The 21,006-nt window shown below is 47.5% G+C and overlaps 53 non-coding genes across 53 annotated transcripts; all 53 read right to left on the bottom strand.

The window, feature by feature from the left end:
* Window positions 1-80: 80 nt before the first annotated feature.
* Window positions 81-153, bottom strand: Trnar-ucg. The gene has a single exon. It is a non-coding gene; the product is annotated as a tRNA-Arg (tRNA).
* A 111-nt stretch (window positions 154-264) lies between these two features.
* Trnar-acg lies at window positions 265-337 on the bottom strand. The gene has a single exon. It is a non-coding gene; the product is annotated as a tRNA-Arg (tRNA).
* Window positions 338-1,076: 739 nt separating this feature from the next.
* Window positions 1,077-1,149, bottom strand: Trnal-aag. Its single transcript has one exon. It is a non-coding gene; the product is annotated as a tRNA-Leu (tRNA).
* Window positions 1,150-1,387: 238 nt separating this feature from the next.
* Trnar-acg lies at window positions 1,388-1,460 on the bottom strand. Its single transcript has one exon. It is a non-coding gene; the product is annotated as a tRNA-Arg (tRNA).
* An 82-nt stretch (window positions 1,461-1,542) lies between these two features.
* Trnar-ucg lies at window positions 1,543-1,615 on the bottom strand. The gene has a single exon. It is a non-coding gene; the product is annotated as a tRNA-Arg (tRNA).
* Window positions 1,616-1,697: 82 nt separating this feature from the next.
* Window positions 1,698-1,770, bottom strand: Trnar-acg. The gene has a single exon. It is a non-coding gene; the product is annotated as a tRNA-Arg (tRNA).
* Window positions 1,771-1,852: 82 nt separating this feature from the next.
* On the bottom strand, window positions 1,853-1,925 carry Trnar-ucg. Its single transcript has one exon. It is a non-coding gene; the product is annotated as a tRNA-Arg (tRNA).
* A 111-nt stretch (window positions 1,926-2,036) lies between these two features.
* Trnar-acg lies at window positions 2,037-2,109 on the bottom strand. Its single transcript has one exon. It is a non-coding gene; the product is annotated as a tRNA-Arg (tRNA).
* Window positions 2,110-2,847: 738 nt separating this feature from the next.
* Window positions 2,848-2,920, bottom strand: Trnar-acg. The gene has a single exon. It is a non-coding gene; the product is annotated as a tRNA-Arg (tRNA).
* Window positions 2,921-3,186: 266 nt separating this feature from the next.
* Trnar-acg lies at window positions 3,187-3,259 on the bottom strand. The gene has a single exon. It is a non-coding gene; the product is annotated as a tRNA-Arg (tRNA).
* An 894-nt stretch (window positions 3,260-4,153) lies between these two features.
* Window positions 4,154-4,226, bottom strand: Trnar-ucg. The gene has a single exon. It is a non-coding gene; the product is annotated as a tRNA-Arg (tRNA).
* A 738-nt stretch (window positions 4,227-4,964) lies between these two features.
* Window positions 4,965-5,037, bottom strand: Trnar-acg. Its single transcript has one exon. It is a non-coding gene; the product is annotated as a tRNA-Arg (tRNA).
* Window positions 5,038-5,303: 266 nt separating this feature from the next.
* Trnar-acg lies at window positions 5,304-5,376 on the bottom strand. Its single transcript has one exon. It is a non-coding gene; the product is annotated as a tRNA-Arg (tRNA).
* Window positions 5,377-6,270: 894 nt separating this feature from the next.
* Window positions 6,271-6,343, bottom strand: Trnar-ucg. The gene has a single exon. It is a non-coding gene; the product is annotated as a tRNA-Arg (tRNA).
* Window positions 6,344-7,541: 1,198 nt separating this feature from the next.
* Window positions 7,542-7,614, bottom strand: Trnar-acg. The gene has a single exon. It is a non-coding gene; the product is annotated as a tRNA-Arg (tRNA).
* Window positions 7,615-8,719: 1,105 nt separating this feature from the next.
* Window positions 8,720-8,792, bottom strand: Trnar-acg. The gene has a single exon. It is a non-coding gene; the product is annotated as a tRNA-Arg (tRNA).
* Window positions 8,793-9,185: 393 nt separating this feature from the next.
* Window positions 9,186-9,258, bottom strand: Trnar-acg. The gene has a single exon. It is a non-coding gene; the product is annotated as a tRNA-Arg (tRNA).
* Window positions 9,259-9,524: 266 nt separating this feature from the next.
* On the bottom strand, window positions 9,525-9,597 carry Trnar-acg. The gene has a single exon. It is a non-coding gene; the product is annotated as a tRNA-Arg (tRNA).
* An 82-nt stretch (window positions 9,598-9,679) lies between these two features.
* Window positions 9,680-9,752, bottom strand: Trnar-acg. Its single transcript has one exon. It is a non-coding gene; the product is annotated as a tRNA-Arg (tRNA).
* A 238-nt stretch (window positions 9,753-9,990) lies between these two features.
* Window positions 9,991-10,063, bottom strand: Trnar-ucg. The gene has a single exon. It is a non-coding gene; the product is annotated as a tRNA-Arg (tRNA).
* A 237-nt stretch (window positions 10,064-10,300) lies between these two features.
* Window positions 10,301-10,373, bottom strand: Trnar-acg. The gene has a single exon. It is a non-coding gene; the product is annotated as a tRNA-Arg (tRNA).
* Window positions 10,374-10,611: 238 nt separating this feature from the next.
* Trnar-acg lies at window positions 10,612-10,684 on the bottom strand. Its single transcript has one exon. It is a non-coding gene; the product is annotated as a tRNA-Arg (tRNA).
* A 218-nt stretch (window positions 10,685-10,902) lies between these two features.
* Trnar-ucg lies at window positions 10,903-10,975 on the bottom strand. Its single transcript has one exon. It is a non-coding gene; the product is annotated as a tRNA-Arg (tRNA).
* Window positions 10,976-11,212: 237 nt separating this feature from the next.
* On the bottom strand, window positions 11,213-11,285 carry Trnar-acg. Its single transcript has one exon. It is a non-coding gene; the product is annotated as a tRNA-Arg (tRNA).
* Window positions 11,286-11,523: 238 nt separating this feature from the next.
* Window positions 11,524-11,596, bottom strand: Trnar-acg. The gene has a single exon. It is a non-coding gene; the product is annotated as a tRNA-Arg (tRNA).
* A 219-nt stretch (window positions 11,597-11,815) lies between these two features.
* On the bottom strand, window positions 11,816-11,888 carry Trnal-aag. Its single transcript has one exon. It is a non-coding gene; the product is annotated as a tRNA-Leu (tRNA).
* A 238-nt stretch (window positions 11,889-12,126) lies between these two features.
* On the bottom strand, window positions 12,127-12,199 carry Trnar-acg. Its single transcript has one exon. It is a non-coding gene; the product is annotated as a tRNA-Arg (tRNA).
* An 82-nt stretch (window positions 12,200-12,281) lies between these two features.
* Window positions 12,282-12,354, bottom strand: Trnar-ucg. Its single transcript has one exon. It is a non-coding gene; the product is annotated as a tRNA-Arg (tRNA).
* Window positions 12,355-12,620: 266 nt separating this feature from the next.
* On the bottom strand, window positions 12,621-12,693 carry Trnar-acg. The gene has a single exon. It is a non-coding gene; the product is annotated as a tRNA-Arg (tRNA).
* A 583-nt stretch (window positions 12,694-13,276) lies between these two features.
* On the bottom strand, window positions 13,277-13,349 carry Trnar-acg. Its single transcript has one exon. It is a non-coding gene; the product is annotated as a tRNA-Arg (tRNA).
* Window positions 13,350-13,431: 82 nt separating this feature from the next.
* On the bottom strand, window positions 13,432-13,504 carry Trnar-acg. Its single transcript has one exon. It is a non-coding gene; the product is annotated as a tRNA-Arg (tRNA).
* An 83-nt stretch (window positions 13,505-13,587) lies between these two features.
* Trnar-acg lies at window positions 13,588-13,660 on the bottom strand. The gene has a single exon. It is a non-coding gene; the product is annotated as a tRNA-Arg (tRNA).
* Window positions 13,661-13,742: 82 nt separating this feature from the next.
* On the bottom strand, window positions 13,743-13,815 carry Trnar-ucg. The gene has a single exon. It is a non-coding gene; the product is annotated as a tRNA-Arg (tRNA).
* Window positions 13,816-13,926: 111 nt separating this feature from the next.
* On the bottom strand, window positions 13,927-13,999 carry Trnar-acg. The gene has a single exon. It is a non-coding gene; the product is annotated as a tRNA-Arg (tRNA).
* Window positions 14,000-14,738: 739 nt separating this feature from the next.
* On the bottom strand, window positions 14,739-14,811 carry Trnar-acg. The gene has a single exon. It is a non-coding gene; the product is annotated as a tRNA-Arg (tRNA).
* An 82-nt stretch (window positions 14,812-14,893) lies between these two features.
* Trnar-ucg lies at window positions 14,894-14,966 on the bottom strand. Its single transcript has one exon. It is a non-coding gene; the product is annotated as a tRNA-Arg (tRNA).
* Window positions 14,967-15,232: 266 nt separating this feature from the next.
* On the bottom strand, window positions 15,233-15,305 carry Trnar-acg. The gene has a single exon. It is a non-coding gene; the product is annotated as a tRNA-Arg (tRNA).
* A 583-nt stretch (window positions 15,306-15,888) lies between these two features.
* On the bottom strand, window positions 15,889-15,961 carry Trnar-acg. Its single transcript has one exon. It is a non-coding gene; the product is annotated as a tRNA-Arg (tRNA).
* Window positions 15,962-16,043: 82 nt separating this feature from the next.
* Window positions 16,044-16,116, bottom strand: Trnar-acg. Its single transcript has one exon. It is a non-coding gene; the product is annotated as a tRNA-Arg (tRNA).
* A 238-nt stretch (window positions 16,117-16,354) lies between these two features.
* Window positions 16,355-16,427, bottom strand: Trnar-ucg. Its single transcript has one exon. It is a non-coding gene; the product is annotated as a tRNA-Arg (tRNA).
* Window positions 16,428-16,536: 109 nt separating this feature from the next.
* Trnar-acg lies at window positions 16,537-16,609 on the bottom strand. The gene has a single exon. It is a non-coding gene; the product is annotated as a tRNA-Arg (tRNA).
* A 584-nt stretch (window positions 16,610-17,193) lies between these two features.
* Window positions 17,194-17,266, bottom strand: Trnar-acg. The gene has a single exon. It is a non-coding gene; the product is annotated as a tRNA-Arg (tRNA).
* Window positions 17,267-17,814: 548 nt separating this feature from the next.
* On the bottom strand, window positions 17,815-17,887 carry Trnal-aag. The gene has a single exon. It is a non-coding gene; the product is annotated as a tRNA-Leu (tRNA).
* A 238-nt stretch (window positions 17,888-18,125) lies between these two features.
* Window positions 18,126-18,198, bottom strand: Trnar-acg. The gene has a single exon. It is a non-coding gene; the product is annotated as a tRNA-Arg (tRNA).
* Window positions 18,199-18,280: 82 nt separating this feature from the next.
* Trnar-ucg lies at window positions 18,281-18,353 on the bottom strand. The gene has a single exon. It is a non-coding gene; the product is annotated as a tRNA-Arg (tRNA).
* Window positions 18,354-18,619: 266 nt separating this feature from the next.
* Window positions 18,620-18,692, bottom strand: Trnar-acg. Its single transcript has one exon. It is a non-coding gene; the product is annotated as a tRNA-Arg (tRNA).
* Window positions 18,693-19,275: 583 nt separating this feature from the next.
* Trnar-acg lies at window positions 19,276-19,348 on the bottom strand. The gene has a single exon. It is a non-coding gene; the product is annotated as a tRNA-Arg (tRNA).
* Window positions 19,349-19,430: 82 nt separating this feature from the next.
* Trnar-acg lies at window positions 19,431-19,503 on the bottom strand. The gene has a single exon. It is a non-coding gene; the product is annotated as a tRNA-Arg (tRNA).
* Window positions 19,504-19,586: 83 nt separating this feature from the next.
* Trnar-acg lies at window positions 19,587-19,659 on the bottom strand. The gene has a single exon. It is a non-coding gene; the product is annotated as a tRNA-Arg (tRNA).
* Window positions 19,660-19,741: 82 nt separating this feature from the next.
* On the bottom strand, window positions 19,742-19,814 carry Trnar-ucg. The gene has a single exon. It is a non-coding gene; the product is annotated as a tRNA-Arg (tRNA).
* A 111-nt stretch (window positions 19,815-19,925) lies between these two features.
* Window positions 19,926-19,998, bottom strand: Trnar-acg. Its single transcript has one exon. It is a non-coding gene; the product is annotated as a tRNA-Arg (tRNA).
* A 739-nt stretch (window positions 19,999-20,737) lies between these two features.
* Trnar-acg lies at window positions 20,738-20,810 on the bottom strand. The gene has a single exon. It is a non-coding gene; the product is annotated as a tRNA-Arg (tRNA).
* An 82-nt stretch (window positions 20,811-20,892) lies between these two features.
* On the bottom strand, window positions 20,893-20,965 carry Trnar-ucg. Its single transcript has one exon. It is a non-coding gene; the product is annotated as a tRNA-Arg (tRNA).
* Window positions 20,966-21,006: the final 41 nt, after the last annotated feature.

The raw sequence follows: 21,006 nt of genomic DNA, 5'->3' as shown, positions 1-21,006 counted from the left end.
TGTTGACATAGTATTTCGAACTTAGTACATCACGTTGGCAGACGCAAATCGCCGATTCAAAAGAACGAGGCAAAAATCAGCGACCCTGCCAGCACTCGAACCTGGAATCTCCTGATCCGAGGTCAGGCGCCTTATCCACTGGGCCACAAGGCCGACGTTGAAGTAAATTCTCGAACTTAGTACGTCCCATTGGCAGACGCAAATCGCCAGGAGTAAAATTTTTATGCCAAGGATCAGGATAGAAAAGAAGGAAGCAAAAATCAGAGACCCTGCCAGGACTCGAACCTGGAATCTCCTGATCCGTAGTCAGGCGCCTTATCCATTTGGCCACAAGGCCGACGTTAAAGTAGTATCTCGAACTTAGTACGTCACATTGCCAGACGCAAATCGCCAGGAGTAAAATTACTATGCCAAGGATCAGGAAAGAGAAGAAGGAAGCAAACATCAGAGACCCTGCCAGGACTTTAACCTCGAATCTCCTGATCCCTATTCAGGCGACTTATCCATTGGGCCATAGGGCTGATGTTACGGAATCTCCTGATCCGTAGTCAGGCGTCGTTTATATTGGGCCACAGGGCTGAGATTAATGTTGTAATTTTGGAATAAGTAAATCACCTCGCGTGAAACAAATAGCGTTAACATCAAATATTATGCAAAGACATGGACCCTGCCGGGACTCGAATAAGGAAAATTATACACTACATCATAGAAAAGACGAACAGCAAACAAAATTATCACGATTAAGAAGAAGGAAGCAAAAATCAGCGATCCTGCCAGGACTCGAACCTAGAATCTCCTGATCCGTAGTCAGGCGCCTTATCCATTGGGCCACAAGGCCGATGTTGACGTAGTATTTCGATTTTAGTACATTACGTTGGCAGACGCAATTCGCCGATTCAAAAGAAGGAGGCAAAAATCAGCGACCCTGCCAGGACTCGAACCTGGAATCTCCTGATCCGTAGTCAGACGCCATATCCATTGGGCCACAAGGCCGACGTTGACATAGTATTTCGAACTTAGTACATCACGTTGGTAGAAGCAAATCGCCGATTCAAAAGAACGAGTAAAAAAATCAGCGACCCTGCCAGGACTCGAACCTGGAATCTCCTGATCCTTAGTCAGGCGCCTTATCCATTGAGCCACAAGGCCGATGTTGACATAGTATTTCGAACTTAGTACATCACGTTGGCAGACGCAAATCGCCGATTCAAAAGAACGAGTAAAAAAATCAGCGACCCTGCCAGGACTCGAACCTGGAATCTCCTGATCCGTAGTCAGGCGCCTTATCCATTGGGCCTCAAGGCCGATGTTGACGTAGAATTTGGAATATAGTACATTACGTTGGCAGACGCAATTCGCCGATTCAAAAGAAGGAGTCAAAAATCAGCGACCCTGCCAGGACTCGAACCTGGAATCTCCTGATCCGTAGTCAGGCGCCTTATCCATTGGGCCACAAGGCCGACGTTGACGTAGTATTTCGAACTTAGTACATCACGCTGGCAGACGCAAATCGCCGATTCAAAAGAACGAGGCAAAAATCAGGGACCCTGCCAGGACTCGAACCTGGAATCTCCTGATCCGAGGTCAGGCGCCTTATCCATTGGGCCACAAGGCCGACGTTGACATAGTATTTCGAACTTAGTACATCACGTTGGCAGACGCAAATCGCCGATTCAAAAGAACGTGGCAAAAATCAGCGACCCTGCCAGGACTCGAACCTGGAATCTCCTGATCCGTAGTCAGGCGCCTTATCCATTGGGCCACAAGGCCGATGTTGACATAGTATTTTGAACTTAGTACATCACGTTGGCAGACGCAAATCGCCGATTCAAAAGAACGAGGCAAAAATCAGCGACCCTGCCAGCACTCGAACCTGGAATCTCCTGATCCGAGGTCAGGCGCCTTATCCATTGGGCCACAAGGCCGACGTTGAAGTAAATTCTCGAACTTAGTACGTCCCATTGGCAGACGCAAATCGCCAGGAGTAAAATTTTTATGCCAAGGATCAGGATAGAAAAGAAGGAAGCAAAAATCAGAGACCCTGCCAGGACTCGAACCTGGAATCTCCTGATCCGTAGTCAGGCGCCTTATCCATTGGGCCACAAGGCCGACGTTAAAGTAGTATCTCAAACTTAGTACGTCACATTGCCAGACGCAAATCGCCAGGAGTAAAATTATTATGCCAAGGATCAGGATAGAGAAGAAGGAAGCAAAAATCAGAGACCCTGCCAGGACTTTAACCTCGAATCTCCTGATCCCTATTCAGGCGACTTATCCATTGGGCCATAGGGCTGATGTTACTGAATCTCCTGATCCGTAGTCAGGCGTCGTTTATATTGGGCCACAGGGCTGAGATTAATGTTGTAATTTTGGAATAAGTAAATCACCTCGCGTGAAACAAATAGCGTTAACATCAAATATTATGCAAAGACATGGACCCTGCCGGGACTCGAATAAGGAAAATTATACACTACATCATAGAAAAGACGAACAGCAAACAAAATTATCACGATTAAGAAGAAGGAAGCAAAAATCAGCGATCCTGCAAGGAATCGAACCTAGAATCTCCTGATCCGTAGTCAGGCGCCTTATCCATTGGGCCTCAAGGCCGATGTTGACGTAGAATTTCGAATATAGTACATTACGTTGGCAGACGCAATTCGGCGATTCAAAAGAAGTAGGCAAAAATCAGCGACCCTGCCAGGACTAGAACCTGGAATCTCCTGATCCGTAGTCAGGCGCCTTATCCATTGGGCCACAAGGCCGACGTTGACGTAGTATTTCGAACTTAGTACATCACGTTGGCAGACGCAAATCGCCGATTCAAAAGAACGTGGCAAAAATCAGCGACCCTGCCAGGACTCGAACCTGGAATCTCCTGATCCGTAGTCAGGCGCCTTATCCATTGGGCCACAAGGCCGATGTTGACATAGTATTTCGAACTTAGTACATCACGTTGGCAGACGCAAATCGCCGATTCAAAAGAACGAGGCAAAAATCAGCGACCCTGAGAGCACTCGAACCTGGAATCTCCTGATCCGAGGTCAGGCGCCTTATCCATTGGGCCACAAGGCCGACGTTGAAGTAAATTCTCGAACTTAGTACGTCCCATTGGCAGACGCAAATCGCCAGGAGTAAAATTTTTATGCCAAGGATCAGGATAGAAAAGAAGGAAGCAAAAATCAGAGACCCTGCCAGGACTCGAACCTGGAATCTCCTGATCCGTAGTCAGGCGCCTTATCCATTTGGCCACAAGGCCGACGTTAAAGTAGTATCTCGAACTTAGTACGTCACATTGGCAGACGCAAATCGCCAGGAGTAAAATTATTATGCCAAGGATCAGGAAAGAGAAGAAGGAAGCAAAAATCAGAGACCCTGCCAGGACTTTAACCTCGAATCTCCTGATCCCTATTCAGGCGACTTATCCATTGGGCCATAGGGCTGATGTTACGGAATCTCCTGATCCGTAGTCAGGCGTCGTTTATATTGGGCCACAGGGCTGAGATTAATGTTGTAATTTTGGAATAAGTAAATCACCTCGCGTGAAACAAATAGCGTTAACATCAAATATTATGCAAAGACATGGACCCTGCCGGGACTCGAATGAGGAAAATTATACACTACATCATAGAAAAGACGAACAGCAAACAAAATTATCACGATTAAGAAGAAGGAAGCAAAAATCAGCGATCCTGCCAGGAATCGAACCTAGAATCTCCTGATCCGTAGTCAGGCGCCTTATCCATTGGGCAACAAGGCCGATGTTGACGTAGTATTCCGATTTTAGTACATTACGTTGGCAGACGCAATTCGCCGATTCAAAAGATGGAGGCAAAAATCAGCGACCCTGCCAGGACTCGAACCTGGAATCTCCTGATCCGTAGTCAGACGCCTTATCCATTGGGCCACAAGGCCGACGTTGACATAGTATTTCGAACTTAGTACATCACGTTGGCAGACGCAAATCGCCGATTCAAAAGAACAAGTAAAAAAATCAGCGACCCTGCCAGGACTCGAACCTGGAATCTCCTGATCCGTAGTCAGGCGCCTTATCTATTGGGCCACAAGGCCGACGTTGACATAGTATTTCGAACTTAGTACATCACGTTGGCAGACGCAAATCGCCGATTCAAAAGAACGAGGCAAAAATCAGCGACCCTGCCAGGACTCGAACCTGGAATCTCCTGATCCGAGGTCAGGCGCCTTATCCATTGGGCCACAAGGCCGACGTTGAAGTAAATTCTCGAACTTAGTACGTCCCATTGGCAGACGCAAATCGCCAGGAGTAAAATTATTATGCCAAGGATCAGGATAGAGAAGAAGGAAGCAAAAATCAGAGACCCTGCCAGGACTTTAACCTCGAATCTCCTGATCCCTATTCAGGCGACTTATCCATTGGGCCATAGGGCTGATGTTACTGAATCTCCTGATCCGTAGTCAGGCGTCGTTTATATTGGGCCACAGGGCTGAGATTAATGTTGTAATTTTGGAATAAGTAAATCACCTCGCGTGAAACAAATAGCGTTAACATCAAATATTATGCAAAGACATGGACCCTGCCGGGACTCGAATAAGGAAAATTATACACTACATCATAGAAAAGACGAACAGCAAACAAAATTATCACGATTAAGAAGAAGGAAGCAAAAATCAGCGATCCTGCAAGGAATCGAACCTAGAATCTCCTGATCCGTAGTCAGGCGCCTTATCCATTGGGCCTCAAGGCCGATGTTGACGTAGAATTTCGAATATAGTACATTACGTTGGCAGACGCAATTCGGCGATTCAAAAGAAGTAGGCAAAAATCAGCGACCCTGCCAGGACTAGAACCTGGAATCTCCTGATCCGTAGTCAGGCGCCTTATCCATTGGGCCACAAGGCCGACGTTGACGTAGTATTTCGAACTTAGTACATCACGTTGGCAGACGCAAATCGCCGATTCAAAAGAACGTGGCAAAAATCAGCGACCCTGCCAGGACTCGAACCTGGAATCTCCTGATCCGTAGTCAGGCGCCTTATCCATTGGGCCACAAGGCCGATGTTGACATAGTATTTCGAACTTAGTACATCACGTTGGCAGACGCAAATCGCCGATTCAAAAGAACGAGGCAAAAATCAGCGACCCTGAGAGCACTCGAACCTGGAATCTCCTGATCCGAGGTCAGGCGCCTTATCCATTGGGCCACAAGGCCGACGTTGAAGTAAATTCTCGAACTTAGTACGTCCCATTGGCAGACGCAAATCGCCAGGAGTAAAATTTTTATGCCAAGGATCAGGATAGAAAAGAAGGAAGCAAAAATCAGAGACCCTGCCAGGACTCGAACCTGGAATCTCCTGATCCGTAGTCAGGCGCCTTATCCATTTGGCCACAAGGCCGACGTTAAAGTAGTATCTCGAACTTAGTACGTCACATTGGCAGACGCAAATCGCCAGGAGTAAAATTATTATGCCAAGGATCAGGAAAGAGAAGAAGGAAGCAAAAATCAGAGACCCTGCCAGGACTTTAACCTCGAATCTCCTGATCCCTATTCAGGCGACTTATCCATTGGGCCATAGGGCTGATGTTACGGAATCTCCTGATCCGTAGTCAGGCGTCGTTTATATTGGGCCACAGGGCTGAGATTAATGTTGTAATTTTGGAATAAGTAAATCACCTCGCGTGAAACAAATAGCGTTAACATCAAATATTATGCAAAGACATGGACCCTGCCGGGACTCGAATGAGGAAAATTATACACTACATCATAGAAAAGACGAACAGCAAACAAAATTATCACGATTAAGAAGAAGGAAGCAAAAATCAGCGATCCTGCCAGGAATCGAACCTAGAATCTCCTGATCCGTAGTCAGGCGCCTTATCCATTGGGCAACAAGGCCGATGTTGACGTAGTATTCCGATTTTAGTACATTACGTTGGCAGACGCAATTCGCCGATTCAAAAGATGGAGGCAAAAATCAGCGACCCTGCCAGGACTCGAACCTGGAATCTCCTGATCCGTAGTCAGACGCCTTATCCATTGGGCCACAAGGCCGACGTTGACATAGTATTTCGAACTTAGTACATCACGTTGGCAGACGCAAATCGCCGATTCAAAAGAACAAGTAAAAAAATCAGCGACCCTGCCAGGACTCGAACCTGGAATCTCCTGATCCGTAGTCAGGCGCCTTATCTATTGGGCCACAAGGCCGACGTTGACATAGTATTTCGAACTTAGTACATCACGTTGGCAGACGCAAATCGCCGATTCAAAAGAACGAGGCAAAAATCAGCGACCCTGCCAGGACTCGAACCTGGAATCTCCTGATCCGAGGTCAGGCGCCTTATCCATTGGGCCACAAGGCCGACGTTGAAGTAAATTCTCGAACTTAGTACGTCCCATTGGCAGACGCAAATCACCAGCAGTAAAATTTTTATGCCAAGGATCAGGATATAAAAGATGGAAGTAAAAATCAGAGACCCTGCCACGACTCTAACCTCGAATCTCCTGATCCGTAGTCAGGCGCCTTATCCATTGGGCCACAAGGCCGACGTTGAAGTAGTATTTCGAACTTAGGACGTGACATTGCTAGACGCAAATCGGCAGAAGTAAAATTGTTATGCCAAGGATCAGGATAGAAAAGAAGGAAGCAAAAATCAGAGACCCTGCCAGGACTCGAACCTGGAATCTCCTGATCCGTAGTCAGGCGTCTTATCCATTGGGCCACAAGGCCGACGTTGAAGTAAATCTTCGAACTTAGTACGTCACATTGGCAGACGCAAATCGGCAGAAGTAAAATTATTATGCCAAGGATCAGGATAGAAAAGAAGGAAGCAAAAATCAGAGACCCTGCAAGGACTCTAACCTTGAATCTCCTGATCCGTAGTAAGGCCACTTATCCATTGGGCCACAGGGCCGAGGTTGCTGTTGTAAACTTGTAATTAGTACGTCACATTGCCCGTAGCAAATAGCCCAAAATATTATACAAAGACGGCGACCCTACCAGCACTTTAACCTGAAAAATTATACTTTACATCATAGAAAAGACTAACAGAAATCGAAATAGTCACTATAAGAAAAAATCGAGGCAAAACCAGCGACCCTGCCAGGACTCGAACCTGGAATCTCCTGATCCGTAGTCAGGCGCCTTATCCATTGCGCCACAAGGCCGACCTTGACATAGTATTTCGAACTCAGTACATCACGTTGGCAGACGCAAATCGCCGATTCAAAAGAACGAGTAAAAAAATCAGCGACCCTGCCAGGACTCGAACCTGGCATCTCCTGATCCGTAGTCAGGCGCCTTATCCATTGGGCCACAAGGCCGATGTTGACGTAGAATTTCGAATATAGTACATTACGTTGGCAGACGCAATTCGCCGATTCAAAAGAAGGAGGCAAAAATCAGCGACCCTGCCAGGACTCGAACCTGGAATCTCCTGATCCGTAGTCAGGCGCCTTATCCATTGGGCCCCAAGGCCGACGTTGACGTAGTATTTCGAACTTAGTACATCACGTTGGCAGACGCAAATCGCCGATTCAAAAGAACGAGGCAAAAATCAGCGACCCTGCCAGGACTCGAACCTGGAATCTCCTGATCCGTAGTCAGGCGCCTTATCCATTGGGCCACAAGGCCGACGTTGAAGTAAATTCTCGAACTTAGTACGTCCCATTGGCAGACGCAAATCGCCAGGAGTAAAATTATTATGCCAATTATCAGGATAGAAAAGAAGGAATCAAAAATCAGAGACCCTGCCAGGACTCGAACCTGGAATTTCCTGATCCGTAGTCAGGCGCCTTATCCATTGGGCCACAAGGCCGACGTTGAAGTAGTATTTCGAACTTAGTACGTCACATTGCTAGACGCAAATCGCCATGAGTAAAATTATTATGCCAAGGATCAGGATAGAAAAGAAGGAAGTAAAAATCAGAGACCCTGCCACGACTCTAACCTCGAATCTCCTGATCCGTAGTCAGGCGCCTTATCCATTGGGCCATAGGGCCGACGTTAAAGTATTATTTCGAACTTAGTACGTCACATTGCCAGACGCAAATCGCCAGGAGTAAAATTATTATGCCAAGGATCAGGATAGAAAAGAAGGAAGAAAAAATCAGAGACCCTGCCAGGACTCTAACCTCGAATCTCCTGATCCCTATTCAGGCGACTTATCCATTGGGCCATACGGCTGATGTTACGGAATCTCCTGATCCGTAGTCAGGCGTCGTTTATATTGGGCCACAGGGCTGAGGTTAATGTTGTAATTTTGGAATAAGTAAATCACCTCGCGTGAAACAAATAGCGTTGACATCAAATATTATGCAAAGACAGGGACCCTGCCGGGACTCGAATAAGGAAAATTATACACTACATCATATAAAGGAGAACAGCAAACAAAATTATCACGATTAAGAAGAAGGAAGCAAAAATCAGCGATCCTGCCAGGAATCGAACCTAGAATCTCCTGATCCGTAGTCAGGCGCCTTATCCATTGGGCAACAGGGCCGATGTCGACGTAGTATTTCGAACTTAGTAATATACGTTGGCAGACGCAATTTGCCGATTCAAAAGAAGGAGGCAAAAATCAGCTACCCTGCCAGGACTCGAACCTGGAATCTCCTGATCCGTGGTCAGGCGCCTTATCCATTGGGCCAGAAGTCCGACGTTGACGTATTATTTCGAACTTAGTACATCACGTTGGCAGACCCAAATCGCCGATTCAAAAGAACGAGACAAAAATCAGCGACCCTGCCAGGACTCGAACCTGGAATCTCCTGATCCGTAGTCAGGCGCCTTATCCATTGGGCCACAAGGCCGATCTTGACGTAGTATTTCGATTTGAGTACATTACGTTGGCAGACGCAATTCGCCGATTCAAAAGAAGGAGGCACAAATCAGCGACCCTGCCAGGACTCGAACCTGGAATCTCCTGATCCGTAGTCAGACGCCTTATCCATTGGGCCACAAGGCCGACGTTGACATAGTATTTCAAGCTTAGTACATTACGTTGGCAGACGCAATTCGCCGATTCAAAAGAAGGAGGCAAAAATCAGCGACCCTGCCAGGACCCGAACCTGGAATCTCCTGATCCGTAGTCAGGCGCCTTATCCATTTGGCCACAAGGCCGACGTCGACATAGTATTTCGAACTTAGTACATCACGTTGGCAGACGCAAATCGTCGATTCAAAATAACGAGTAAAAAAATCAGCGACCATGCCAGGACTCGAACCTGGAATCTCCTGATCCGTAGTCAGGCGCCTTATCCATTGGGCCACAAGGCCGATGTTGACATAGTATTTCGAACTTAGTACATCACGTTGGCAGACGCAAATCGCCGATTCAAAAGAACGAGGCAAAAATCAGCGACCCTGCCAGCACTCGAAATTGGAATCTCCTGATCCGAGGTCAGGCGCCTTATCCATTGGGCCACAAGGCCGACATTGAAGTAAATTCTCGAACTTAGTACGTCCCATTGGCAGACGCAAATCGCCAGGAGTAAAATTTTTATGCCAAGGATCAGGATAGAAAAGAAGGAAGCAAAAATCAGAGACCCTGCCAGGACTCGAACCTGGAATCTCCTGATCCGTAGTCAGGCGCCTTATCCATTGGGCCACAAGGCCGACGTTGACGTAGTATTTCGAACTTAGTACATCACGTTGGCAGACGCAAATCGCCGATTCAAAAGAACGAGGCAAAAATCAGCGACCCTGCCAGGACTCGAACCTGGAATCTCCTGATCCGTAGTCAGGCGCCTTATCCATTTGGCCACAAGGCCGACGTTGACATAGTATTTCGAACTTAGTACATCACGTTGGCAGACGCAAATCGTCGATTCAAAAGAACGAGTAAAAAAATCAGCGACCATGCCAGGACTCGAACCTGGAATCTCCCGATCCGTAGTCAGGCGCCTTATCCATTGGGCCACAAGGCCGATGTTGACATAGTATTTCGAACTTAGTACATCACGTTGGCAGACGCAAATCGCCGATTCAAAAGAACGAGGCAAAAATCAGCGACCCTGCCAGGACTCGAACCTGGAATCTCCTGATCCGAGGTCAGGCGCCTTATCCATTGGGCCACAAGGCCGATGTTGACGTAGAATTTCGAATATAGTACATTACGTTGGCAGACGCAATTCGGCGATTCAAAAGAAGTAGGCAAAAATCAGCGACCCTGCCAGGACTCGAACCTGGAATCTCCTGATCCGTAGTCAGGCGCCTTATCCATTGGGCCTCAAGGCCGATGTTGACGTAGAATTTCGAATATAGTACATTACGTTGGCAGACGCAATTCGGCGATTCAAAAGAAGTAGGCAAAAATCAGCGACCCTGCCAGGACTCGAACCTGGAATCTCCTGATCCGTAGTCAGGCGCCTTATCCATTGGGCCACAAGGCCGACGTTGACGTAGTATTTCGAACTTAGTACATCACGTTGGCAGACGCAAATCGCCGATTCAAAAGAACGAGGCAAAAATCAGCGACCCTGCCAGGACTCGAACCTGGAATCTCCTGATCCGTAGTCAGACGCCATATCCATTGGGCCACAAGGCCGACGTTGACATAGTATTTCGAACTTAGTACATCACGTTGGCAGAAGCAAATCGCCGATTCAAAAGAACGAGTAAAAAAATCAGCGACCCTGCCAGGACTCGAACCTGGAATCTCCTGATCCGTAGTCAGGCGCCTTATCCATTGGGCCACAAGGCCGATTTTAGTACATTACGTTGGCAGACGCAATTCGCCGATTCAAAAGAAGGAGGCAAAAATCAGCGACCCTGCCAGGACTCGAACCTGGAATCTCCTGATCCGTAGTCAGACGCCATATCCATTGGGCCACAAGGCCGACGTTGACATAGTATTTCGAACTTAGTACATCACGTTGGCAGAAGCAAATCGCCGATTCAAAAGAACGAGGCAAAAATCAGCGACCCTGCCAGGACTCGAACCTGGAATCTCCTGATCCGAGGTCAGGCGCCTTATCCATTGGGCCACAAGGCCGATGTTGACGTAGAATTTCGAATATAGTACATTACGTTGGCAGACGCAATTCGGCGATTCAAAAGAAGTAGGCAAAAATCAGCGACCCTGCCAGGACTCGAACCTGGAATCTCCTGATCCGTAGTCAGGCGCCTTATCCATTGGGCCTCAAGGCCGATGTTGACGTAGAATTTCGAATATAGTACATTACGTTGGCAGACGCAATTCGGCGATTCAAAAGAAGTAGGCAAAAATCAGCGACCCTGCCAGGACTCGAACCTGGAATCTCCTGATCCGTAGTCAGGCGCCTTATCCATTGGGCCACAAGGCCGACGTTGACGTAGTATTTCGAACTTAGTACATCACGTTGGCAGACGCAAATCGCCGATTCAAAAGAACGAGGCAAAAATCAGCGACCCTGCCAGGACTCGAACCTGGAATCTCCTGATCCGTAGTCAGACGCCATATCCATTGGGCCACAAGGCCGACGTTGACATAGTATTTCGAACTTAGTACATCACGTTGGCAGAAGCAAATCGCCGATTCAAAAGAACGAGTAAAAAAATCAGCGACCCTGCCAGGACTCGAACCTGGAATCTCCTGATCCGTAGTCAGGCGCCTTATCCATTGGGCCACAAGGCCGATTTTAGTACATTACGTTGGCAGACGCAATTCGCCGATTCAAAAGAAGGAGGCAAAAATCAGCGACCCTGCCAGGACTCGAACCTGGAATCTCCTGATCCGTAGTCAGACGCCATATCCATTGGGCCACAAGGCCGACGTTGACATAGTATTTCGAACTTAGTACATCACGTTGGCAGAAGCAAATCGCCGATTCAAAAGAACGAGTAAAAAAATCAGCGACCCTGCCAGGACTCGAACCTGGAATCTCCTGATCCTTAGTCAGGCGCCTTATCCATTGGTCCACAAGGCCGATGTTGACATAGTATTTCGAACTTAGTACATCACGTTGGCAGACGCAAATCGCCGATTCAAAAGAACGAGTAAAAAAATCAGCGACCCTGCCAGGACTCGAACCTGGAATCTCCTGATCCGTAGTCAGGCGCCTTATCCATTGGGCCTCAAGGCCGATGTTGACGTAGAATTTGGAATATAGTACATTACGTTGGCAGACGCAATTCGCCGATTCAAAAGAAGGAGTCAAAAATCAGCGACCCTGCCAGGACTCGAACCTGGAATCTCCTGATCCGTAGTCAGGCGCCTTATCCATTGGGCCACAAGGCCGACGTTGACGTAGTATTTCGAACTTAGTACATCACGCTGGCAGACGCAAATCGCCGATTCAAAAGAACGAGGCAAAAATCAGGGACCCTGCCAGGACTCGAACCTGGAATCTCCTGATCCGAGGTCAGGCGCCTTATCCATTGGGCCACAAGGCCGACGTTGACATAGTATTTCGAACTTAGTACATCACGTTGGCAGACGCAAATCGTCGATTCAAAAGAACGAGGCAAAAATCAGAGACCCTGCCAGCACTCGAACCTGGAATCTCCTGATCCGAGGTCAGGCGCCTTATCCATTGGGCCACAAGGCCGTGGTTGAAGTAAATTCTCGAACTTAGTACGTCCCATTGGCAGACGCAAATCGCCAGGAGTAAAATTTTTATGCCAAGGATCAGGATAGAAAAGAAGGAAGCAAAAATCAGAGACCCTGCCAGGACTCGAACCTGGAATCTCCTGATCCGTAGTCAGGCGCCTTATCCATTGGGCCACAAGGCCGACGTTAAAGTAGTATCTCAAACTTAGTACGTCACATTGCCAGACGCAAATCGCCAGGAGTAAAATTATTATGCCAAGGATCAGGATAGAGAAGAAGGAAGCAAAAATCAGAGACCCTGCCAGGACTTTAACCTCGAATCTCCTGATCCCTATTCAGGCGACTTATCCATTGGGACATAGGGCTGATGTTACGGAATCTCCTGATCCGTAGTCAGGCGTCGTTTATATTGGGCCACAGAGCTGAGATTAATGTTGTAATTTTGGAATAAGTAAATCACCTCGCGTGAAACAAATAGCGTTAACATCAAATATTATGCAAAGACATGGACCCTGCCGGGACTCGAATAAGGAAAATTATACACTACATCATAGAAAAGACGAACAGCAAACAAAATTATCACGATTAAGAAGAAGGAAGCAAAAATCAGCGATCCTGCAAGGAATCGAACCTAGAATCTCCTGATCCGTAGTCAGGCGCCTTATCCATTGGGCCTCAAGGCCGATGTTGACGTAGAATTTCGAATATAGTACATTACGTTGGCAGACGCAATTCGCCGATTCAAAAGAAGTAGGCAAAAATCAGCGACCCTGCCAGGACTCGAACCTGGAATCTCCTGATCCGTAGTCAGGCGCCTTATCCATTGGGCCACAAGGCCGACGTTGACGTAGTATTTCGAACTTAGTACATCACGTTGGCAGACGCAAATCGCCGATTCAAAAGAACGTGGCAAAAATCAGCGACCCTGCCAGGACTCGAACCTGGAATCTCCTGATCCGTAGTCAGGCGCCTTATCCATTTGGCCACAAGGCCGACGTTGACATAGTATTTCGAACTTAGTACATCACGTTGGCAGACGCAAATCGTCGATTCAAAAGAACGAGTAAAAAAGTCAGCGACCATGCCAGGACTCGAACCTGGAATCTCCTGATCCGTAGTCAGGCGCCTTATCCATTGGGCCACAAGGCCGATGTTGACATAGTATTTCGAACTTAGTACATCACGTTGGCAGACGCAAATCGCCGATTCAAAAGAACGAGGCAAAAATCAGCGACCCTGCCAGCACTCGAACCTGGAATCTCCTGATCCGAGGTCAGGCGCCTTATCCATTGGGCCACAAGGCCGACGTTGAAGTAAATTCTCGAACTTAGTACGTCCCATTGGCAGACGCAAATCGCCAGGAGTAAAATTTTTATGCCAAGGATCAGGATAGAAAAGAAGGAAGCAAAAATCAGAGACCCTGCCAGGACTCGAACCTGGAATCTCCTGATCCGTAGTCAGGCGCCTTATCCATTTGGCCACAAGGCCGACGTTAAAGCAGTATCTCGAACTTAGTACGTCACATTGGCAGACGCAAATCGCCAGGAGTAAAATTATTATGCCAAGGATCAGGAAAGAGAAGAAGGAAGCAAAAATCAGAGACCCTGCCAGGACTTTAACCTCGAATCTCCTGATCCCTATTCAGGCGACTTATCCATTGGGCCATAGGGCTGATGTTACGGAATCTCCTGATCCGTAGTCAGGCGTCGTTTATATTGGGCTACAGGGCTGAGATCAATGTTGTAATTTTGGAATAAGTAAATCACCTCGCGTGAAACAAATAGCGTTAACATCAAATATTATGCAAAGACATGGACCCTGCGGGGACTCGAATAAGGAAAATTATACACTACATCATAGAAAAGACGAACAGCAAACAAAATTATCACGATTAAGAAGAAGGAAGCAAAAATCAGCAATCCTGCCAGGACTCGAACCTAGAATCTCCTGATCCGTAGTCAGGCGCCTTATCCATTGGGCCACAAGGCCGATGTTGACGTAGTATTTCGATTTTAGTACATTACGTTGGCAGACGCAATTCGCCGATTCAAAAGAAGGAGGCAAAAATCAGCGACCCTGCCAGGACTCGAACCTGGAATCTCCTGATCCGTAGTCAGACGCCATATCCATTGGGCCACAAGGCCGACGTTGACATAGTATTTCGAACTTAGTACATCACGTTGGCAGAAGCAAATCGCCGATTCAAAAGAACGAGTAAAAAAATCAGCGACCCTGCCAGGACTCGAACCTGGAATCTCCTGATCCGTAGTCAGGCGCCTTATCCATTGGGCCACAAGGCCGACGTTGACGTAGTATTTCGAACTTAGTACATCACGCTGGCAGACGCAAATCGCCGATTCAAAAGAACGAGGCAAAAATCAGGGACCCTGCCAGGACTCGAACCTGGAATCTCCTGATCCGAGGTCAGGCGCCTTATCCATTGGGCCACAAGGCCGACGTTGACATAGTATTTCGAACTTAGTACATCACGTTGGCAGACGCAAATCGTCGATTCAAAAGAACGAGGCAAAAATCAGCGCCCCTGCCAGCACTCGAACCTGGAATCTCCTGATCCGAGGTCAGGCGCCTTATCCATTGGGCCACAAGGCCGTGGTTGAAGTAAATTCTCGAACTTAGTACGTCCCATTGGCAGACGCAAATCGCCAGGAGTAACATTTTTATGCCAAGGATCAGGATAGAAAAGAAGGAAGCAAAAATCAGAGACCCTGCCAGGACTCGAACCTGGAATCTCCTGATCCGTAGTCAGGCGCCTTATCCATTGGGCCACAAGGCCGACGTTAAAGTAGTATCTCAAACTTAGTACGTCACATTGCCAGACGCAAATCGCCAGGAGTAAAATTATTATGCCAAGGATCAGGATAGAGAAGAAGGAAGCAAAAATCAGAGACCCTGCCAGGACTTTAACCTCGAATCTCCTGATCCCTATTCAGGCGACTTATCCATTGGGCCATAGGGCTGATGTTACGGAATTTCCTGATCCGTAGTCAGGCGTCGTTTATATTGGGCCACAGGGCTGAGATTAATGTTGTAATTTTGGAATAAGTAAATCACCTCGCGTGAAACAAATAGCGTTAACATCAAATATTATGCAAAGACATGGACCCTGCCGGGACTCGAATAAGGAAAATTATACACTACATCATAGAAAAGACGAACAGCAAACAAAATTATCACGATTAAGAAGAAGGAAGCAAAAATCAGCGATCCTGCAAGGAATCGAACCTAGAATCTCCTGATCCGTAGTCAGGCGCCTTATCCATTGGGCCTCAAGGCCGATGTTGACGTAGAATTTCGAATATAGTACATTACGTTGGCAGACGCAATTCGGCGATTCAAAAGAAGTAGGCAAAAATCAGCGACCCTGCCAGGACTCGAACCTGGAATCTCCTGATCCGTAGTCAGGCGCCTTATCCATTGGGCCACAAGGCCGACGTTGACGTAGTATTTCGAACTTAGTACATCACGTTGGCAGACGCAAATCGCCGATTCAAAAGAACGTGGCAAAAATCAGCGACCCTGCCAGGACTCGAACCTGGAATCTCCTGATCCGTAGTCAGGCGCCTTATCCATTTGGCCACAAGGCCGACGTTGACATAGTATTTCGAACTTAGTACATCACGTTGGCAGACGCAAATCGTCGATTCAAAAGAACGAGTAAAAAAATCAGCGAACATGCCAGGACTCGAACCTGGAATCTCCTGATCCGTAGTCAGGCGCCTTATCCATTGGGCCACAAGGCCGATGTTGACATAGTATTTCGAACTTAGTACATCACGTTGGCAGACGCAAATCGCCGATTCAAAAGAACGAGGCAAAAATCAGCGACCCTGCCAGCACTCGAACCTGGAATCTCCTGATCCGAGGTCAGGCGCCTTATCCATTGGGCCACAAGGCCGACGTTGAAGTAAATTCTCGAACTTAGTACGTCCCATTGGCAGACGCAAATCGCCAGGAGTAAAATTTTTATGCCAAGGATCAGGATAGAAAAGAAGGAAGCAAAAATCAGACCCTGCCAGGACTCGAACCTGGAATCTCCTGATCCGTAGTCAGGCGCCTTATCCATTTGGCCACAAGGCCGACGTTAAAGTAGTATCTCGAACTTAGTACGTCACATTGGCAGACGCAAATCGCCAGGAGTAAAATTATTATGCCAAGGATCAGGAAAGAGAAGAAGGAAGCAAAAATCAGAGACCCTGCCAGGACTTTAACCTCGAATCTCCTGATCCCTATTCAGGCGACTTATCCATTGGGCCATAAGGCTGATGTTACGGAATCTCCTGATCCGTAGTCAGGCGTCGTTTATATTGGGCCACAGGGCTGAGATTAATGTTGTAATTTTGGAATAAGTAAATCACCTCGCGTGAAACAAATAGCGTTAACATCAAATATTATGCAAAGACATGGACCCTGCCGGGACTCGAATAAGGAAAATTATACACTACATCATAGAAAAGACAAACAGCAAACAAAATTATCACGATTAAGAAGAAGGAAGCAAAAATCAGCGATCCTGCCAGGAATCGAACCTAGAATCTCCTGATCCGTAGTCAGGTGCATTATCCATTGGGCAACAAGGCCGACGTTGACATAGTATTTCGAACTTAGTACATCACGTTGGCAGAAGCAAATCGCCGATTCAAAAGAACGAGTAAAAAAATCAGCGACCCTGCCAGGACTCGAACCTGGAATCTCCTGATCCGTAGTCAGGCGCCTTATCCATTGGGCCACAAGGCCGACGTTGACGTAGTATTTCGAACTTAGTACATCACGCTGGCAGACGCAAATCGCCGATTCAAAAGAACGAGGCAAAAATCAGGGACCCTGCCAGGACTCGAACCTGGAATCTCCTGATCCGTAGTCAGGCGCCTTATCTATTGGGCCACAAGGCCGACGTTGACATAGTATTTCGAACTTAGTACATCACGTTGGCAGACGCAAATCGTCGATTCAAAAGAACGAGGCAAAAATCAGCGCCCCTGCCAGCACTCGAACCTGGAATCTCCTGATCCGTAGTCAGACGCCATATCCATTGGGCCACAAGGCCGACGTTGACATAGTATTTCGAACTTAGTACATCACGTTGGCAGACGCAAATCGCCGATTCAAAAGAAGGAGGCAAAAATCAGCGACCCTGCCAGGACTCGAACCTGGAATCTCCTGATCCGTAGTCAGACGCCATATCCATTGGGCCACAAGGCCGACGTTGACATAGTATTTCGAACTTAGTACATCACGTTGGCAGAAGCAAATCGCCGATTCAAAAGAACGAGTAAAAAAATCAGCGACCCTGCCAGGACTCGAACCTGGAATCTCCTGATCCTTAGTCAGGCGCCTTATCCATTGGTCCACAAGGCCGATGTTGACATAGTATTTCGAACTTAGTACATCACGTTGGCAGACGCAAATCGCCGATTCAAAAGAACGAGTAAAAAAATCAGCGACCCTGCCAGGACTCGAACCTGGAATCTCCTGATCCGTAGTCAGGCGCCTTATCCATTGGGCCTCAAGGCCGATGTTGACGTAGAATTTGGAATATAGTACATTACGTTGGCAGACGCAATTCGCCGATTCAAAAGAAGGAGTCAAAAATCAGCGACCCTGCCAGGACTCGAACCTGGAATCTCCTGATCCGTAGTCAGGCGCCTTATCCATTGGGCCACAAGGCCGACGTTGACGTAGTATTTCGAACTTAGTACATCACGCTGGCAGACGCAAATCGCCGATTCAAAAGAACGAGGCAAAAATCAGGGACCCTGCCAGGACTCGAACCTGGAATCTCCTGATCCGAGGTCAGGCGCCTTATCCATTGGGCCACAAGGCCGACGTTGACATAGTATTTCGAACTTAGTACATCACGTTGGCAGACGCAAATCGTCGATTCAAAAGAACGAGGCAAAAATCAGAGACCCTGCCAGCACTCGAACCTGGAATCTCCTGATCCGAGGTCAGGCGCCTTATCCATTGGGCCACAAGGCCGTGGTTGAAGTAAATTCTCGAACTTAGTACGTCCCATTGGCAGACGCAAATCGCCAGGAGTAAAATTTTTATGCCAAGGATCAGGATAGAAAAGAAGGAAGCAAAAATCAGAGACCCTGCCAGGACTCGAACCTGGAATCTCCTGATCCGTAGTCAGGCGCCTTATCCATTGGGCCACAAGGCCGACGTTAAAGTAGTATCTCAAACTTAGTACGTCACATTGCCAGACGCAAATCGCCAGGAGTAAAATTATTATGCCAAGGATCAGGATAGAGAAGAAGGAAGCAAAAATCAGAGACCCTGCCAGGACTTTAACCTCGAATCTCCTGATCCCTATTCAGGCGACTTATCCATTGGGACATAGGGCTGATGTTACGGAATCTCCTGATCCGTAGTCAGGCGTCGTTTATATTGGGCCACAGAGCTGAGATTAATGTTGTAATTTTGGAATAAGTAAATCACCTCGCGTGAAACAAATAGCGTTAACATCAAATATTATGCAAAGACATGGACCCTGCCGGGACTCGAATAAGGAAAATTATACACTACATCATAGAAAAGACGAACAGCAAACAAAATTATCACGATTAAGAAGAAGGAAGCAAAAATCAGCGATCCTGCAAGGAATCGAACCTAGAATCTCCTGATCCGTAGTCAGGCGCCTTATCCATTGGGCCTCAAGGCCGATGTTGACGTAGAATTTCGAATATAGTACATTACGTTGGCAGACGCAATTCGGCGATTCAAAAGAAGTAGGCAAAAATCAGCGACCCTGCCAGGACTCGAACCTGGAATCTCCTGATCCGTAGTCAGGCGCCTTATCCATTGGGCCACAAGGCCGACGTTGACGTAGTATTTCGAACTTAGTACATCACGTTGGCAGACGCAAATCGCCGATTCAAAAGAACGTGGCAAAAATCAGCGACCCTGCCAGGACTCGAACCTGGAATCTCCTGATCCGTAGTCAGGCGCCTTATCCATTTGGCCACAAGGCCGACGTTGACATAGTATTTCGAACTTAGTACATCACGTTGGCAGACGCAAATCGTCGATTCAAAAGAACGAGTAAAAAAGTCAGCGACCATGCCAGGACTCGAACCTGGAATCTCCTGATCCGTAGTCAGGCGCCTTATCCATTGGGCCACAAGGCCGATGTTGACATAGTATTTCGAACTTAGTACATCACGTTGGCAGACGCAAATCGCCGATTCAAAAGAACGAGGCAAAAATCAGCGACCCTGCCAGCACTCGAACCTGGAATCTCCTGATCCGAGGTCAGGCGCCTTATCCATTGGGCCACAAGGCCGACGTTGAAGTAAATTCTCGAACTTAGTACGTCCCATTGGCAGACGCAAATCGCCAGGAGTAAAATTTTTATGCCAAGGATCAGGATAGAAAAGAAGGAAGCAAAAATCAGAGACCCTGCCAGGACTCGAACCTGGAATCTCCTGATCCGTAGTCAGGCGCCTTATCCATTTGGCCACAAGGCCGACGTTAAAGTAGTATCTCGAACTTAGTACGTCACATTGGCAGACGCAAATCGCCAGGAGTAAAATTATTATGCCAAGGATCAGGAAAGATAAGAAGGAAGCAAAAATCAGAGACCCTGCCAGGACTTTAACCTCGAATCTCCTGATCCCTATTCAGGCGACTTATCCATTGGGCCATAGGGCTGATGTTACGGAATCTCCTGATCCGTAGTCAGGCGTCGTTTATATTGGGCCACAGGGCTGAGATCAATGTTGTAATTTTGGAATAAGTAAATCACCTCGCGTGAAACAAATAGCGTTAACATCAAATATTATGCAAAGACATGGACCCTGCGGGGACTCGAATAAGGAAAATTATACACTACATCATAGAAAAGACGAACAGCAAACAAAATTATCACGATTAAGAAGAAGGAAGCAAAAATCAGCAATCCTGCCAGGACTCGAACCTAGAATCTCCTGATCCGTAGTCAGGCGCCTTATCCATTGGGCCACAAGGCCGATGTTGACGTAGTATTTCGATTTTAGTACATTACGTTGGCAGACGCAATTCGCCGATTCAAAAGAAGGAGGCAAAAATCAGCGACCCTGCCAGGACTCGAACCTGGAATCTCCTGATCCGTAGTCAGACGCCATATCCATTGGGCCACAAGGCCGACGTTGACATAGTATTTCGAACTTAGTACATCACGTTGGCAGAAGCAAATCGCCGATTCAAAAGAACGAGTAAAAAAATCAGCGACCCTGCCAGGACTCGAACCTGGAATCTCCTGATCCGTAGTCAGGCGCCTTATCCATTGGGCCACAAGGCCGACGTTGACGTAGTATTTCGAACTTAGTACATCACGCTGGCAGACGCAAATCGCCGATTCAAAAGAACGAGGCAAAAATCAGGGACCCTGCCAGGACTCGAACCTGGAATCTCCTGATCCGAGGTCAGGCGCCTTATCCATTGGGCCACAAGGCCGACGTTGACATAGTATTTCGAACTTAGTACATCACGTTGGC

This window comes from Nematostella vectensis, chromosome 13, assembly GCF_932526225.1.
Source record: "Nematostella vectensis chromosome 13, jaNemVect1.1, whole genome shotgun sequence".
Taxonomy (NCBI): Eukaryota; Metazoa; Cnidaria; class Anthozoa; order Actiniaria; family Edwardsiidae; genus Nematostella; species Nematostella vectensis.
The sequence above is the reverse complement of the archived record's forward strand: the minus strand, read 5'-3'. Positions and strand labels throughout refer to the sequence as shown.